We start from the raw sequence: 14,027 nt of genomic DNA on the forward strand, positions 1-14,027 counted from the left end.
TGTAACACTTTTTTTTTTTTTCTTTTGGGTCACAATATTTATAATAGAATAGAATAGAATGCCTTTATTGTCATTATACAGGATGTACAATGAGCTTGGAGGGCCACTCCTGTTCAGTGCCATGTAACAGAAAATCAAACTCTCTAAATGAAAACAAAAATATTAAAAAATATTATAGTCTAGTATAATCAATATGATCAAGAGATATACAGAAAATAAACAATGTGTAAAATATACAAAAAATAGAATGTATAAAAATATATACATACATACCTACATTGGTGCATCTGTACATTGTAAGAAAGTAAATGCGTGTATACATGATTATCCAAGATGGCGCTGGTGAGGTCAGCAGCCGTCGTACCTGCTCCTACGCTTTGTTTGTATATATTAGGTTTAGCTCTAATTTTGGACTTTATAACTCCGCCTGCTCTGTGTCATATCACGTATGACAGACAGACTCTTTTTAATATCAGAATACAGCACTCTGGCTGTATTCTGACACCTTTTTCTCCCGACCCGACTTGGCCTCGGGAGATCCAGCGTTTCCAGTGGGCCAGCTCAAACAAAGGACCCAGGTCACGGACAAGGCCCCGAGGGAAAAGAGCCGGCGTAAGAGAGAGGCTGAGGCGCAGCGCGCACCAAACGCCACTGCCGAGCATCCTGTTGGCTAATGTCCAGTCACTGGATAACAAGCTGGACGAACTCAGGGCCAGGATACAGTTTCAGAGGGACATAAGGGACTGCAAAATCATCTGTCTCACGGAGACATGGCTGACTCCCCTCATACCGGACCACGCCGTACAGCCGTCGGAGTTCTTCAGTGTTCATCGCACGGACAGAACGAGTGAGTCTGGAAAATCAAGAGGAGGTGTGTGCCTAATGATTAATAACAACTGGTGTGACAGTAGGAATGTTGTCCTTCTGAAACAATCATGTTCACCTAACCTGGAGCTCCTAACCCTGAAATGCCGTCCCCACTACCTGCCCCGCGAGTTCACTTCGGTCATCTTCAGCGCCGTCTATATTCCACCTCAGGCGGACACAAACACTGCCCTATCCGAGCTACATGAGGCTATTTCCACCTATCAGGCTAACCAGCGTGATGCGGCTCTCATCGTAGCCGGGGACTTTAACAGTGCAAACTTGAAAAAGCTGATACCGGAATTGATTCAACACATCGACTGCCCCACCAGAGGAGAGAGGACCCTAGACCACTGCTATTCTCCATTCAAAGATGGCTACAAAGCAAAGCGTCTTCCGCCTTTTGGGAAGTCTGACCACACCTCTGTGCTTCTCATGCCGAAATACAAACAACGGCTCAGGCAGGAACCCCCTGCTGTGAGAGAAGTGACACGGTGGTCTGATCAAACAGAGGCCGCACTGTGACGGAGCGCGACGTGAGGAGGGCGTTTAGACGTGTAAACACCAGGAAAGCGGCTGGACCAGACGGTATTAGCGGACGTGTCCTTAAGACCTGCGCTGACCAGCTGGCACCTGTGTTTACACTGATATTCAACCTCTCACTGAAACTGTGTGTGATTCCCACCTGCTTTAAAAAGTCCATCATAGTCCATCCATCCATCCATCCATTTTCTTCCGCTTATCCGGGGCCGGGTCGCGGGGGCAGAAGCCTAAGCAGAGAAGCCCAGGCTTCCCTCTCCCCAGCCACCTCCTCCAGCTCATCCGGAGGGACCCCAAGGCGTTCCCAGGCCAGCCGAGATACATAATCTCTCCAGCGTGTCCTGGGTCTACCACGGGGCCTCTTCCCGGTGGGACATGCCCGGAACACCTCACCCAGGAGGCGGCCAGGAGGCATCCTAATCAGATGCCCGAGCCACCTCAACTGGCTCCTTTCGATGTGGAGGAGCAGCGGCTCTACTCTGAGCCCCTCCCGGATGGCCGCACTCCTCACCTTATCTCTAAGGGAAAGGCCAGCCACCCTTCGAAGGAAACTCATTTCTGCCGCTTGTATTCGCGATCTTATTCTTTCGGTCACTACCCAAAGCTCGTGACCATAGGTGAGGGTAGGAACGTAGATCGACCGGTAAATCGAGAGCTTCGCTTTTACGCTAAGCTCCCTCTTCACCACGACGGACCGGTGCAGCGTCCGCATCACTGTAGAAGCAGCCCCGATCCGCCTGTCGATCTCCCGTTCCCTTCTCCCATCACTCGTGAACAAGACCCCGAGATACTTAAACTCCTCCACTTGAGGCAAGAACTCGTTCCTGAGCCGGAGAGGGCACTCCACCCTTTTCCGGCTGAGGACCATGGCCTCAGACTTAGAGGTGCTGATTCTCATGCCAGCCGCTTCACACTCGGCTGCGAACCGTTCCACTGCGAGCTGGAGGCCCCCCCCTGATGAAGCCAACAGAACCGCATCATCTGCAAAAAGCAGAGATGAGACTCTGAGGCCACCAAGGAAGAAGCCTTCCGCCACCTGGCTACGCCTAGAAATTCTGTCCATAAAAATTATGAACAGAATCGGTGACAAAGGGCAGCCCTGACGGAGTCCAACACCCACAGGAAACAAATCCGACTTATTACCGGCTATACGGACCAAGCTCTCACTGTGGTTGTACAAGGACTGAATGGCCCGCAACAATGGGCCAGACACCCCATACTCCCGCAGAACCTCCCAAAGAACACCCCGAGGAACACGGTCGAATGCCTTCTCCAAGTCCACAAAGCACATGTAGACTGGTTGGGCAAACTCCCACGCACACTCGAATATCCTTGAGAGGATAAAGAGCTAGTCCAGCGTTCCACGACCAGGACGAAAACCGCATTGTTCCTCCTGAATCCGAGATTCGACTAACGGACGCACCCTCCTTTCCAGCACCCTGGCATAGACCTTACCGGGGAGGCTGAGTAGTGTGATACCCCGAAAGTTGGAGCACACCCTCCGGTCTCCCTTCTTAAAGATGGGGACCACCACCCCGGTCTGCCAATCCAATGGCACTGCCCCAGATCTCCACGCGATGTTGCAGAGGCGTGTCAACCAAGACAGTCCTACAACATCCAGAGCCTTCAGGAACTCAGGGCAAATCTCGTCCACCCCAGGGGCTCTGCCACCAAGGAGTTGTTTAACTACCTCAGTGACCTCACCCCCAGTGATGGTCAAGTCATCCCCCTCATCCCCAGACTCTGCTTCCACTACAGAAGGCGTGTCAGTGGGATTCAGAAGGTCCTCGAAGTATTCCTTCCACCGTCCGACTATAGCCTCAGTTGAAGTCAGCAGCACCCCCCCCGCACTATAAACAGTGTGAGTGAAGCACTGCTTTCCCCTCCTGAGTCGCCTGACGGTTTGCCAGAATCGCTTCGATGCCGTCCGAAAGTCTTTTTCCATAGCCTCACCGAACTCCTCCCACACTCGAGTTTTTGCTTTGGCCACTACCCGAGCTGCATTCTGCTTGGCCTGTCGATACCTGTCAGCTGCCTCCGGAGTCCCACAGGCTAACCAAGCCCGATAAGACTCTTTCTTCAGCTTGATGGCTCCCTTCACCTCCGGTGACCACCATCTGGTTCGGGGGTTACCACCACGACAGGCACCAACCACCTTGCAGCCACAGCTCTGAGCAGCAGCCTCAACAATGGAGGTGCGGAACATGGTCCATTCGGACTCAATGTCCTCAGCCTCCCTCGGAATGCTGTCGAAGTTCTGCCGGAGGTGGGAGTTGAAGATCTCCCGGACTGGGGCTTCTGCCAGGCGTTCCCAGCTCACCCTCACAATACGTTTAGGTGCGCCAGGTCTGTCCAGCATCTTCCCCCGCCACCTGATCCAACTCACCACCAGGTGGTGATCAGTTGACAGCTCAGCTCCTCTCTTCACCCGAGTGTCCAGAACATACGGCCGCAGATCTGATGATACGATTACAAAATCGATCATCGACCTGCGACCTAGGGTGTCCTGGTGCCATGTGCACTTATGGACATCCTTGTGTTCGAACACGGTGTTTGTTATGGACAAACTGTGGTTTGCACAGAAGTCCAATAACAAAACACCATTCGGGTTCAGATCGGGCAGGCCGTTCCTCCCAATCACGCCCCTCCAGGTCTCACTGTCATTGCCCACGTGAGCGTTGAAGTCTCCCAGCAAGACTATTGAGTCACCAGATGGAGCACTCTCCAGCACCCCACCCAGCAACTCCAAAAACGGTGGGTACCCTGAACTGTCATTCGGCGCATAAGCGCAAACAACAGTCAGGACCCGTTCCCCAGCCCGAAGGCGCAGGGAAACTACCCTCTCGTCCACCGGGGAAAACTCCGACGTACAGGCAGCAAGCCGGGGGGATACAAGAATACCCACCCCAGCTCGCCGCCTCTCACCGAGGGCAACTCCAGACTGGAACAGAGTCCAGCCCTTCTCCAGGAGACTGGTTCCAGAGCCCAGGCCATGCGTTGAGGTGAGCCCAACTATATCTAGCTGGTATCTCTCAACCTCACGCACTAGCTCAGGCTCCTTCCCCACCAGAGAGGTGACATTCCATGTCCCAATAGCCAGTTTCGATAGCCGGGGATCGGTCCGCCAGGGCCTCCGCCCTCGGCCACCGCCCGCCACACACTGCACCCAACCCCTACGACACCTCCTGCGGGTGGTGGGCCTGCAGGAGGGCGGGCCCATGTAACCTCTTCGGGCTGCGCCCGGCCAAGCACCACGGGCTAATGCCTGGCCACCAGACGCTCTCCCTCGAGCTCCCTCCCCAGGCCTGGCTCCAGGGGGGGGCCCCGGTAACCCTATCCCGGGCAGGGTAAACTGTTCCCTTGTTTTTTCACTCATAAGGGTCTCCATCATAGTCCCTGTCCCAAAGAAACCACACCCCAGCAGCCCCAATGACTTCAGGCCCATAGCACTCACCTCTGTGGTGATGAAGTGTTTTGAAAGACTCATCAAGACATTCATCACCTCCTCACTGCCCACCACCCTCGACCCACTACAGTTTGCATACCGGCCAGACAGATCCACAGATGACGCCATATCCTTCCTCCTCCACAAGACCCTTTCACACATAGACACTGGTAAGGGGAACTATGTGAGAGTGCTGTTTGTAGATTACAGCTCAGCATTCAACACCATAGTTCCCTCCAGGCTGGTCTCTAAGCTGCTGGACCTGGGCCTGGGCCCATCCCTGTGCAGGTGGGTTCACAGCTTCCTGACCAGCAGACCACAGGTGGTACGAGTGGGTCACCTCACCTCATCCTCCCTCACCCTCAACACTGGATCCCCCCAAGGCTGTGTGCTCAGCCCTCTGCTGTACTCACTGTACACCCATGACTGCGAGGCCACGTCAGAGTCCAACGTCATCATCAAGTTTGCTGACGACACTGCTGTTGTGGGACTAATCTCTCACAATGAGGAGACAGCCTACAGGAGAGAGGTCTCCCGCCTGGAGAACTGGTGCCAGGAGAACCACCTCCTGCTCAACGTCAGCAAAACAAAGGAACTGATTGTGGACTTCAGCAGGAAGCAGCAGAGGGACTACCATCCACTTGTCATCAGTGGTGCTGAGGTGGAAAGAGTGGACACTTTCAAATACCTGGGAGTGACCATCTCACAGGACCTGTCCTGGACTCATCACATAAACATCACTGTGAAGAAGGCCAGACAGCGTCTCTACCTCCTCAGGCGGCTGAGAGACTTCAAGCTCCCACTCAAGGTGCTCAGGAACTTTTACACCTGCACCATCGAGAGCATCATGCGTGGGAGCATCACCACCTGGATGGGAAACTGCACCAAGCAGGACTTCATGGCCCTAAAAAGGGTGGTTCGTTCAGCTGAACGGACCATCAGAACCACCCTCCCCAACCTGCAGGACATTTACACCAAGCAGTGCAGGCTGAGGGCCATGAAGATCCTAAAACAGCCCAGCCACCCCGGACACTCTCTCTTCTCCCTGCTCCCATCAGGCCGGCGTTACCGCTGCCTGAGGATTAAGACTGAAAGGTTGAAGAAGAGTTTTTACCCACAAGCCATCCGTCTGCTCAACTCTGAGCCCTAACTGGACTATTATTGCACAATGTAAATATTATAATTTAAAAAGTGTGTATAGTGTATAGTATATAGAGTATAGTGTATAGTGTGAATTACTTTTTTTATTTTTATTCTTCTTATTTATATGTGTGTGTATATATGGTTGCAGGTACAAAATACATTTCACTGTGCATTGTACTGTGTATAACTGTGCATGTGACAAATAAACACTATTTTATCTTAACATATAATAATGAAGATGATGAATATTGCACTAGTGAATGAATACTGGATATTACACAATATAGGAATGTTAGATATTGTTCAGTATGAATGATATAATATTGCACAGAGATGTGGGTGTTGCACAGTTACAGTGGGTGAGTGTGTGAGTTCAGGGTGGTGATTGCTCTGGCGAAGAAACTGTTCCTGAGTCTGTTTGTTCTGGCTTTGATGCACCTGTAGCGCCTGCCAGAGGGCAGCAGGTCAAACAGGTCAAAGCCAGGGTGTGAGCTGTCCTTGATGATGTTCCTGGCTCTGCTGATGCAGCGGGAGGTGTAGATATCCATCAGGGAGGGGAGAGGGCAGCCAACGATTCTTTGTGCTGTCTTGACTACCCTCTGAAGCCTGACCCTGTCTGCCTCAGTGCAGCTGCCGTACCATACTGTGATACAGTACGTCAGCAGGCTCTCAATGGATGAGCGGTAGAAGGTCAGCAGCAGGTTTGAGTTCAAGTTGTTCTTCCTGAGGACCCTCAGGAAGTGAAGTCGCTGCTGAGCCTTCTTGATAACAGCTGGGATGTTATCTGACCAAGAGAGATCAGCAGAGATGAGGACACCGAGAAACCTGAAGGTGTGGACCCTCTCCACACGCTCGCCGTTGATGTAGAGGGGAGCTGGGTCAGTCCTGTGCTTCCTGAAGTCGATGATGATCTCTTTGGTTTTCATGGTGTTCAGTACCAGGTTGTTCTCTGAACACCAGGCTGTCAACTTCAGGACCTCCTCTCTGTAAGCTGCCTCATCTCCCTTTGAGATGAGTCCGACCACTGTGGTGTCGTCAGCAAATTTGACGATGAGGTTGTTATTGTGGGCCGGACTGCAGTCATGGGTGTAGAGGCAGTACAGGAGGGGGCTCAGCACACAGCCCTGTGGGAAGCCAGTGCTCAGTGTGCGGGTGGAGGAGAGATGGGGGCCAAGTCTCACAGTCTGGGGCCGGTTGGTTAAGAAGTCCTTGATCCAGGAACATGTGACAGGGGGGAGGCCCAGGGTGTGCAGTTTGGTGGTGAGAATGTCCGGGATGATTGTGTTGAACGCTGAGCTGTAATCCACAAAGAGCATGCGAGCGTAGCTCTGCTGCTGCTTCAAGTGGCTCAACACAGATTGGAGAGCTACAGCGATGGCGTCCTCTGTGGATCTGTTTGCACGATATGCAAACTGATGGGTGTCGAAAGTGGGGGGCAGATGGTCTTTGATGTGCTGGAGAACCAGCCTCTCAAAGCACTTCATGATTACCGGTGTGAGGGCCACAGGGCGGTAATCATTTAGGCTGGTGACAGATGACCTTTTGGGCACGGGGATGATTGTGGCTGTTTTTAGGCAGGGGGGGATGACTGCTTGGGCCAGGGAGAGGTTGAAAATCCTGGTGAGAATCAGGGTGAGCTGGTGGGCACACGCTCTGATCACCTTGCCAGGTACTCCCCGTCTGGTCCGGCAGCCTTCCTGGGGTTCACTGCCAGGAGCACGCGCCGTACCTCATGCTCCTGGACAGTGAGTGGGGTGCAGCCGGGTGGGGGGGGGCAGGACTGGAACATTTACATGCATTTACATGCATTATCATTACACCAGGAGGCTCCCTACACAAAATGTGTGCACAGTTGAAGCCTCAGCTAATTCTTCAAATTTGAGACACATTTAACTTCAAGATTGCTAAACACCGGCCAGATAAATACAAGTTACAGTGCGAGACCAGAACCAGAACAGAAGGTATGTCAAGCAACAACAGGGTAAACTTTTTCAAAGGTACCGGAACGAGGAGTAAGCAAGTGGCTAGGAATAGCCCACCACCCGAAATTACCACACCAAAAGCGACATGCGAGAACGATCAAAATCCCAAGGAAATCGCCATTAAAGACGCAACTAAAGAGCTGAAAGATGCTGTGGAACAGATCAAGGGACAGCTGGACGAAGCGGAACAGCGCATAGCTAAGGTGAAGGATGCAGGCGCACGGATGGGGGACAGTGTGGAGAGGGGGGACAGTGTGGAGAGATGCGACAAGCGGCTGGAGACATTGTGGGCTCGTGTAGAAGACCTGGAAAATCGCAGTCGGAGAAATAATGTTCGCCTAGTGGGACTTTGAGGATGTGACCAGAGAGCTCGCGGAGAGAAGGAGAGCATTTGTTCCAGTGAAGAGACGCCTCCAAGAGCTAAAGGTGAAACAAGGACAGCTCACACCCTGGCTTTGACCTGTTTGACCTGCTGCCCTCTGGCAGGCGCTACAGGTGCATCAAAGCCAGAACAAACAGGCTCAAGAACAGTTTCTTCGCCAGAGCAATCACCACCCTGAACTCACACACTCACCCACCGTAACTGTGCAACACCCACATCTCTGTGCAATATTATATTATTCATACTGAACAATATCTAACATTCCTATATTGTGTAATATCCAGTATTCATTCACTAGTGCAATATTCATTCACCAAGTGCAATATTCATCATCTTCATTATTATATGTATACACATATTTACTTTTCTTACAATGTACAGATGCACCAATGTATGTATATATTTTTATACATTCTATTTTTTGTATATTTTACACATTGTTTATTTCTGTATATCTCTTGATTATATTGATTATACTAGATTATAATATTTTTATTTTAGAGAGTTTGATTTTCTGTTACATGGCACTGAACAGGAGTGGCCCTCCAATCTCATTGTACATACTGAATAATGACAATAAAGGCATTCTATTCTATTCTATTCTATTCTATTCTATTCTATTCAGAGTGGTGTACCCTGCAACGCTTATCTTTACGTGGAACGGACAAAAGAAAACCTTTCATGATGCCAAGGAAGCAGAGAAGTTTATGAAAGTAAGAAAGTGTGACTTTCTACTGCATGGCACTGAACAGGAGTGGCCTTCCCATCCCATTGTACATTCTGCATAATGACAAATAAAGACATTCTATTCTATTGTACTCTATGCATGCTCAAACATTAAATAACAAATGTCTTTGTAAAATATCATGCCCCGTGTGAGGCTCGAACTCACGACCTTCAGATTATGAGACTGACGCGCTGCCTACTGCGCCAACGAGGCCCATAACTTCAGAAGATCCTTGAGTAACAAAAGACAAATTATCTCTGATCAACTAAAACATTTGTCAAGTACTCCAAGGAACTCTGGCAATTAAGAAAAGAAAAAAAACTGTATGAAGCAAAGGCCTCCTTCCTCAAGTTGCAAATGTTACTAGAAAATCTGGTATATAGTCAGACATACCTCGTCTCTACAAGCAGTAAGAGGTTGCTGACAACTAAGGCCCTCCCCCGACTCTGGGCCTGAATTAGACTAGATTAGGCTGGCACCACATGTAAAATCCTTGAGCCCTGCAAAGACCCAATGGAAGTCTAACTTAGGCCTAAGGGTGAGCCAAGATTCACGAGATCACATCAAGCACTCATTGAAACCAACAAAATTTAAAAGCGTATTGCATTGGCCGGGAATCGAACCCGGGCCTCCCGCGTGGCAGGCGAGAATTCTACCACTGAACCACCAATGCTCACATTTATCACTCATCTGCTACTCCAATTAAGATTCAGCACATAATTGGGATTCACAAAAATAGCATACAAAACAGCAAACCTTATCAACAGTACATTTGCATAATAAATAAAAAAAAAAAAACAAAACAAAAAATGAACGCCCAACGTGGGGCTCGAACCCACGACCCTGAGATTAAGAGTCTCATGCTCTACCGACTGAGCTAGCCGGGCCTGTGATTTAAGTCCAAACTGTAATTTTTAAAACAGTACACAGATCTATTTATACTGTAAAATGCAAGAACCAGGATTGTTAGACTACGGTGCCGTTTACACGAAGCCGTTTTCACTGGAAACGGTGTCGTTTTGATGCGTTTCAGCCTTTCGTTTACACGATGGCGTTTCAGAAACGATCCGCGTTTACACGAGGACATGTGAAACGATGAAAACGATGTAGTTCCCATGCCAGGCCACAAGTTGGCGTTGGTTTTCTCTTTGCAGTTTGTTTACGCAAGACGCGCATGCGTGGAGTGACACAGTAGGTAGTGCGGCAAATTGTTCATTACTTACAAAACGGCCAATGTGAGAGGTTTTGTGTGGACCGATGATGAGGTTGGATCGCTGCTGCACACAACGCTGAATTACAAAACGGTAAAAACACAGGAAAAGCATAAGAAGCACTCGTGAATCCGCGAGTACTGTTTATCAGTTTGCGCGTGCGCGAAAAACTGGCCGTCGCAACCATAGTGCGCATGTGCGAGTCGAGCGTTTTCAAATCACCCCGGTTTCAAGTGTTTACACGAAAACGCAAGCCGGTGCGTTTCTGAAACGCTCCACTCTGAACCCCGTTTCTGAAACACATCGTTTTCACTCTGTTGTCGTGTAAACAGAAGGGCGAAACGCATCAAAACGACACCGTTGTCGTGTAAACGCAAGGCCGAAACGCATCAAAACGACACCGTTTCAAAATGAAAACGGTCTCGTGTAAACGGCACCTAAACAGACTAAAAATTTGTAACTTAACTAAAGAAGCCAACTTGTGTTTAATTTCATTCAATTATAATTGTCTAACAGAGACTACAGTCAACGTTGAAAGAGAGCAACGGTTACAAACACCAAGTATACTAAAGATGTGTATGGGAAAAGCTAACCAAAGAGACATTCTAAAAACACCTGCCCCGTGTGAGGCTCGAACTCACGACCTTCAGATTATGAGACTGACGCGCTGCCTACTGCGCCAACGAGGCATGGTGCACCAGCCAACAAGCAGCGTTTTTACACATAGCAGAAGGAAATATATGCAATTGACAATAACGTTAAGTGACACCTAAGTAACTCAGCTGCAACCTGACCTCCAAGTGTTCACTGTCACTGAAGTAGCAAGCTGGCATGGCAGTTAGCGTTTAGCATTAGCAAGCGAACGAGCATTAGCAAGCTAATGCTAATTAGCCCCCACCGACACACGCACCCCAGGCTTAAATTTTTTTTTGTCTAGAACCCTATGTCAGCTTCACTGATAGATGATGACTCTGACCACCACAGCAGAGATGCTGATTATAAATCTGTTACATCATTGCTGTCTCTGTCCTTACAGCCTGTTGAAGTGCTCATGTTCCGTACAAAAAATAATGAACATCTAACTGGGAATTCAGTGCTTGCAAAAACAAACGTCAGTAAATAAATTTGCTCCTCTGATCGCTTTGATGACTTTCTGAATGTGGAAATTAATCAGCTCTGGCTACCCCCACTGGTAGAAAGTCCAGTCACCTTTTTTTAAGCTCCAGAGATTACTGTGACCTGGATGACTGAAAACCTACACAAACATACAGCACAACTGGTATTTCTCACTTGTAGTTCCTTTTATTTTTCACAGGGGGGCAGCAAAACTTGCTTACTCAATCATGGCAATATCTCACCCTACTCAACTTTCCGTAAACTGCCCATAACCTTGATATAGACGTTTTCTTTTTAAAAATTGACTATTTTTAATCCTAATTTTTTTTTAAACTAATTTCATTTAAAATGGTAGAGGCGGTACCTCATACCTAAAAGTGCCCACTCTTGCTTAAGGTTTAAAGTGAATTTTGTTAATTCGAACACTAAAACACACACACACACACACACACACACACACACAAAATGTAGCGTTGAAATCGTTCATCTTTAGTCAACTTGCTTTGCAAATTAATCAATATCTTCATATGAAAATCGGTGTGACCTTCAAACCACTCATACTTGAAAAGCTAAACCTGCTAATGGCTAGCACACCAAACAACACACTTTAACATTTCGCTATTTAAATTTTTTTAAGTCACATTTCAGCAGTTTACAAAAAAGAAAAAAAAAGGAAAAAAAAGAAAGAATTTTCACTGGTGTTAATGAGCAAGTAATAGTCCAGTTTAAGCGTCGTACTGGGTGTTATGAGCAGGTAACGGGCTAGTTTTATCAGCTAGTTGTTAGCTCTCCCAACACAGTTGCGCTCAAGCTAGCACAAAAACATTGCACACGTTGCTTTAAAAGTTAATGGAGAAAACTCACAAAAACAATACAAACATCGTCAACATCGACAGTGACTCACCTTGAGAAGTTTAACAACTTTTGCACAAATTTCGTCGACCATCCTGCGTACATGTCCGAAAGACCCCCGCAGTCACCGGCTAGCAAACTCCACCTGTCTGGCCCCTATTTCCTCAGAAGCTTGCTTAAAAATAATAACAATAACGAGTGTTTCTACTTCTCGTAAACCTGAATTTATTAAACTACATAAAAGTAAGCGAGACCAGCAACAGTGTTACCGAGTACAAGCCTGTATCACGGTCAAATGCAGCAAAGCCGTGACCAGGCGGTGTTAAAACCTGCAAGGTGTGGCCAAACATGAAGTCTTACGGAACTATTAATAAACATTACCTAATCATAATGAAGTGGAACTACCCCACCAGCGTCCATTATTTTATCTGACATATTTAAATGTTTGGCTTTTTTTTTTTTGTTTTTTTATTTAAACACTGTCTTCTAAAACCAGCCTCAATCATTTTTTAAAAAAATAATTAGCAAAAACTGTGATAAAATAAAGTTTGAACTTTGTATGTTATTAAAAGAGATTTGGAAGTCTTGAAGATGTAGCTTAACCTTCATAAACTGTATGTCATTATTAATAAAATTATGTTTATTGTTTTTTGAAATCAAAATTAAACTAAAGGGTATATTGAACTAAAGAAAAAGTTCAAGCAGCAAATTTTCTGGATGTTGTCACTGATAGTAATTAACACTGAAACAATACACTGGCTATATTAAAGGGGAAATTCAAAAAGTCATCAGGAATTCTGTAGAAACAAGGGATCTATTGAACTATAAGGCCTTGCATAAAAGTCAGACTTACAACTTTTAAAACACTAATCTCAACAGCATTGTTACAAAATGAGGTTTAATCGTTATTAACGGGGCTGGTTACTCTGATCACACTGATTCACTGTTTCTAAAGACAATGCAAAGTTTAATCAGCCACTTTATCAGGAACAACTTGCTAACACATAGTTGGATCCCTTTTTGCCTTCAGAGCTGCCTTAATTCTTCACGGCACAGATCCAACAAGGTGTTACAAACATTCCTCAGAGATTTTGGTCAATGCTGACATGATGGTATCACACAGTTGCTGCACAACCCATGATATGAAAGGTGTGAGTCGGGGCTGAGGGGCCTGGAATGGGAGGTCAGGGTTTAAATACCTAGGACTCACCATGATATGGTTTGAGAACTGAAGAAGCCTTTTGGATGAGAGGTGAAATGTCTTCAAGAAACTTAAAGAAGTCCAGTTGCCTACCATGGTCTGGATGACTGAAAACCTACAGACAATGCTTCCATGGTGTTTACACCAGTTTTTATACTACAATTTTAATTTTTTTTTCTTCAGATTTTGTGATTTCGTCTTATTGTATCTTTCTTACATTGTATTTCTGTATTTTTCCTTAGTTATGCGTCTCTGTTGTAGTTTTGTATTTACAGTGTATTGTGGCTTTATGCAACTGAATGCTATAAATTGTGTATTGTGGCTGTAAAAGCCCAACTAGGGACTAGGGCTGAACATGGAAAAGAACTATAAACTCCAAGCAGCACATTAGTTTCAAGCTCTGTACTATGTGAAACTGTACTGCCCCAATTAAATAATCTAAAACAAATGAGTTAAGTTTCTGTTGAGTTCCTATTATCTCCTCTGACATCAACAAGGCATTTTCACCCAGAGGTTTGCTGCTCACTGGATATTTCCTATTTTTCAGACCATTCTCTGTAAATC

The 14,027-nt window shown here is 47.2% G+C and overlaps 4 non-coding genes across 4 annotated transcripts; all 4 read right to left on the minus strand.

Annotated features, from left to right (window-relative positions):
* Window positions 1–9,223: 9,223 nt before the first annotated feature.
* On the minus strand, window positions 9,224–9,296 carry trnam-cau (transfer RNA methionine (anticodon CAU)). The gene has a single exon. It is a non-coding gene; the product is annotated as a tRNA-Met (tRNA).
* A 389-nt stretch (window positions 9,297–9,685) lies between these two features.
* trnag-gcc (transfer RNA glycine (anticodon GCC)) lies at window positions 9,686–9,756 on the minus strand. The gene has a single exon. It is a non-coding gene; the product is annotated as a tRNA-Gly (tRNA).
* A 141-nt stretch (window positions 9,757–9,897) lies between these two features.
* Window positions 9,898–9,970, minus strand: trnak-cuu (transfer RNA lysine (anticodon CUU)). Its single transcript has one exon. It is a non-coding gene; the product is annotated as a tRNA-Lys (tRNA).
* Window positions 9,971–10,910: 940 nt separating this feature from the next.
* On the minus strand, window positions 10,911–10,983 carry trnam-cau (transfer RNA methionine (anticodon CAU)). Its single transcript has one exon. It is a non-coding gene; the product is annotated as a tRNA-Met (tRNA).
* Between the last annotated feature and the right edge of the window lie 3,044 nt (window positions 10,984–14,027).

This window comes from Archocentrus centrarchus, chromosome 2, assembly GCF_007364275.1.
Source record: "Archocentrus centrarchus isolate MPI-CPG fArcCen1 chromosome 2, fArcCen1, whole genome shotgun sequence".
NCBI classification, from domain to species: Eukaryota; Metazoa; Chordata; class Actinopteri; order Cichliformes; family Cichlidae; genus Archocentrus; species Archocentrus centrarchus.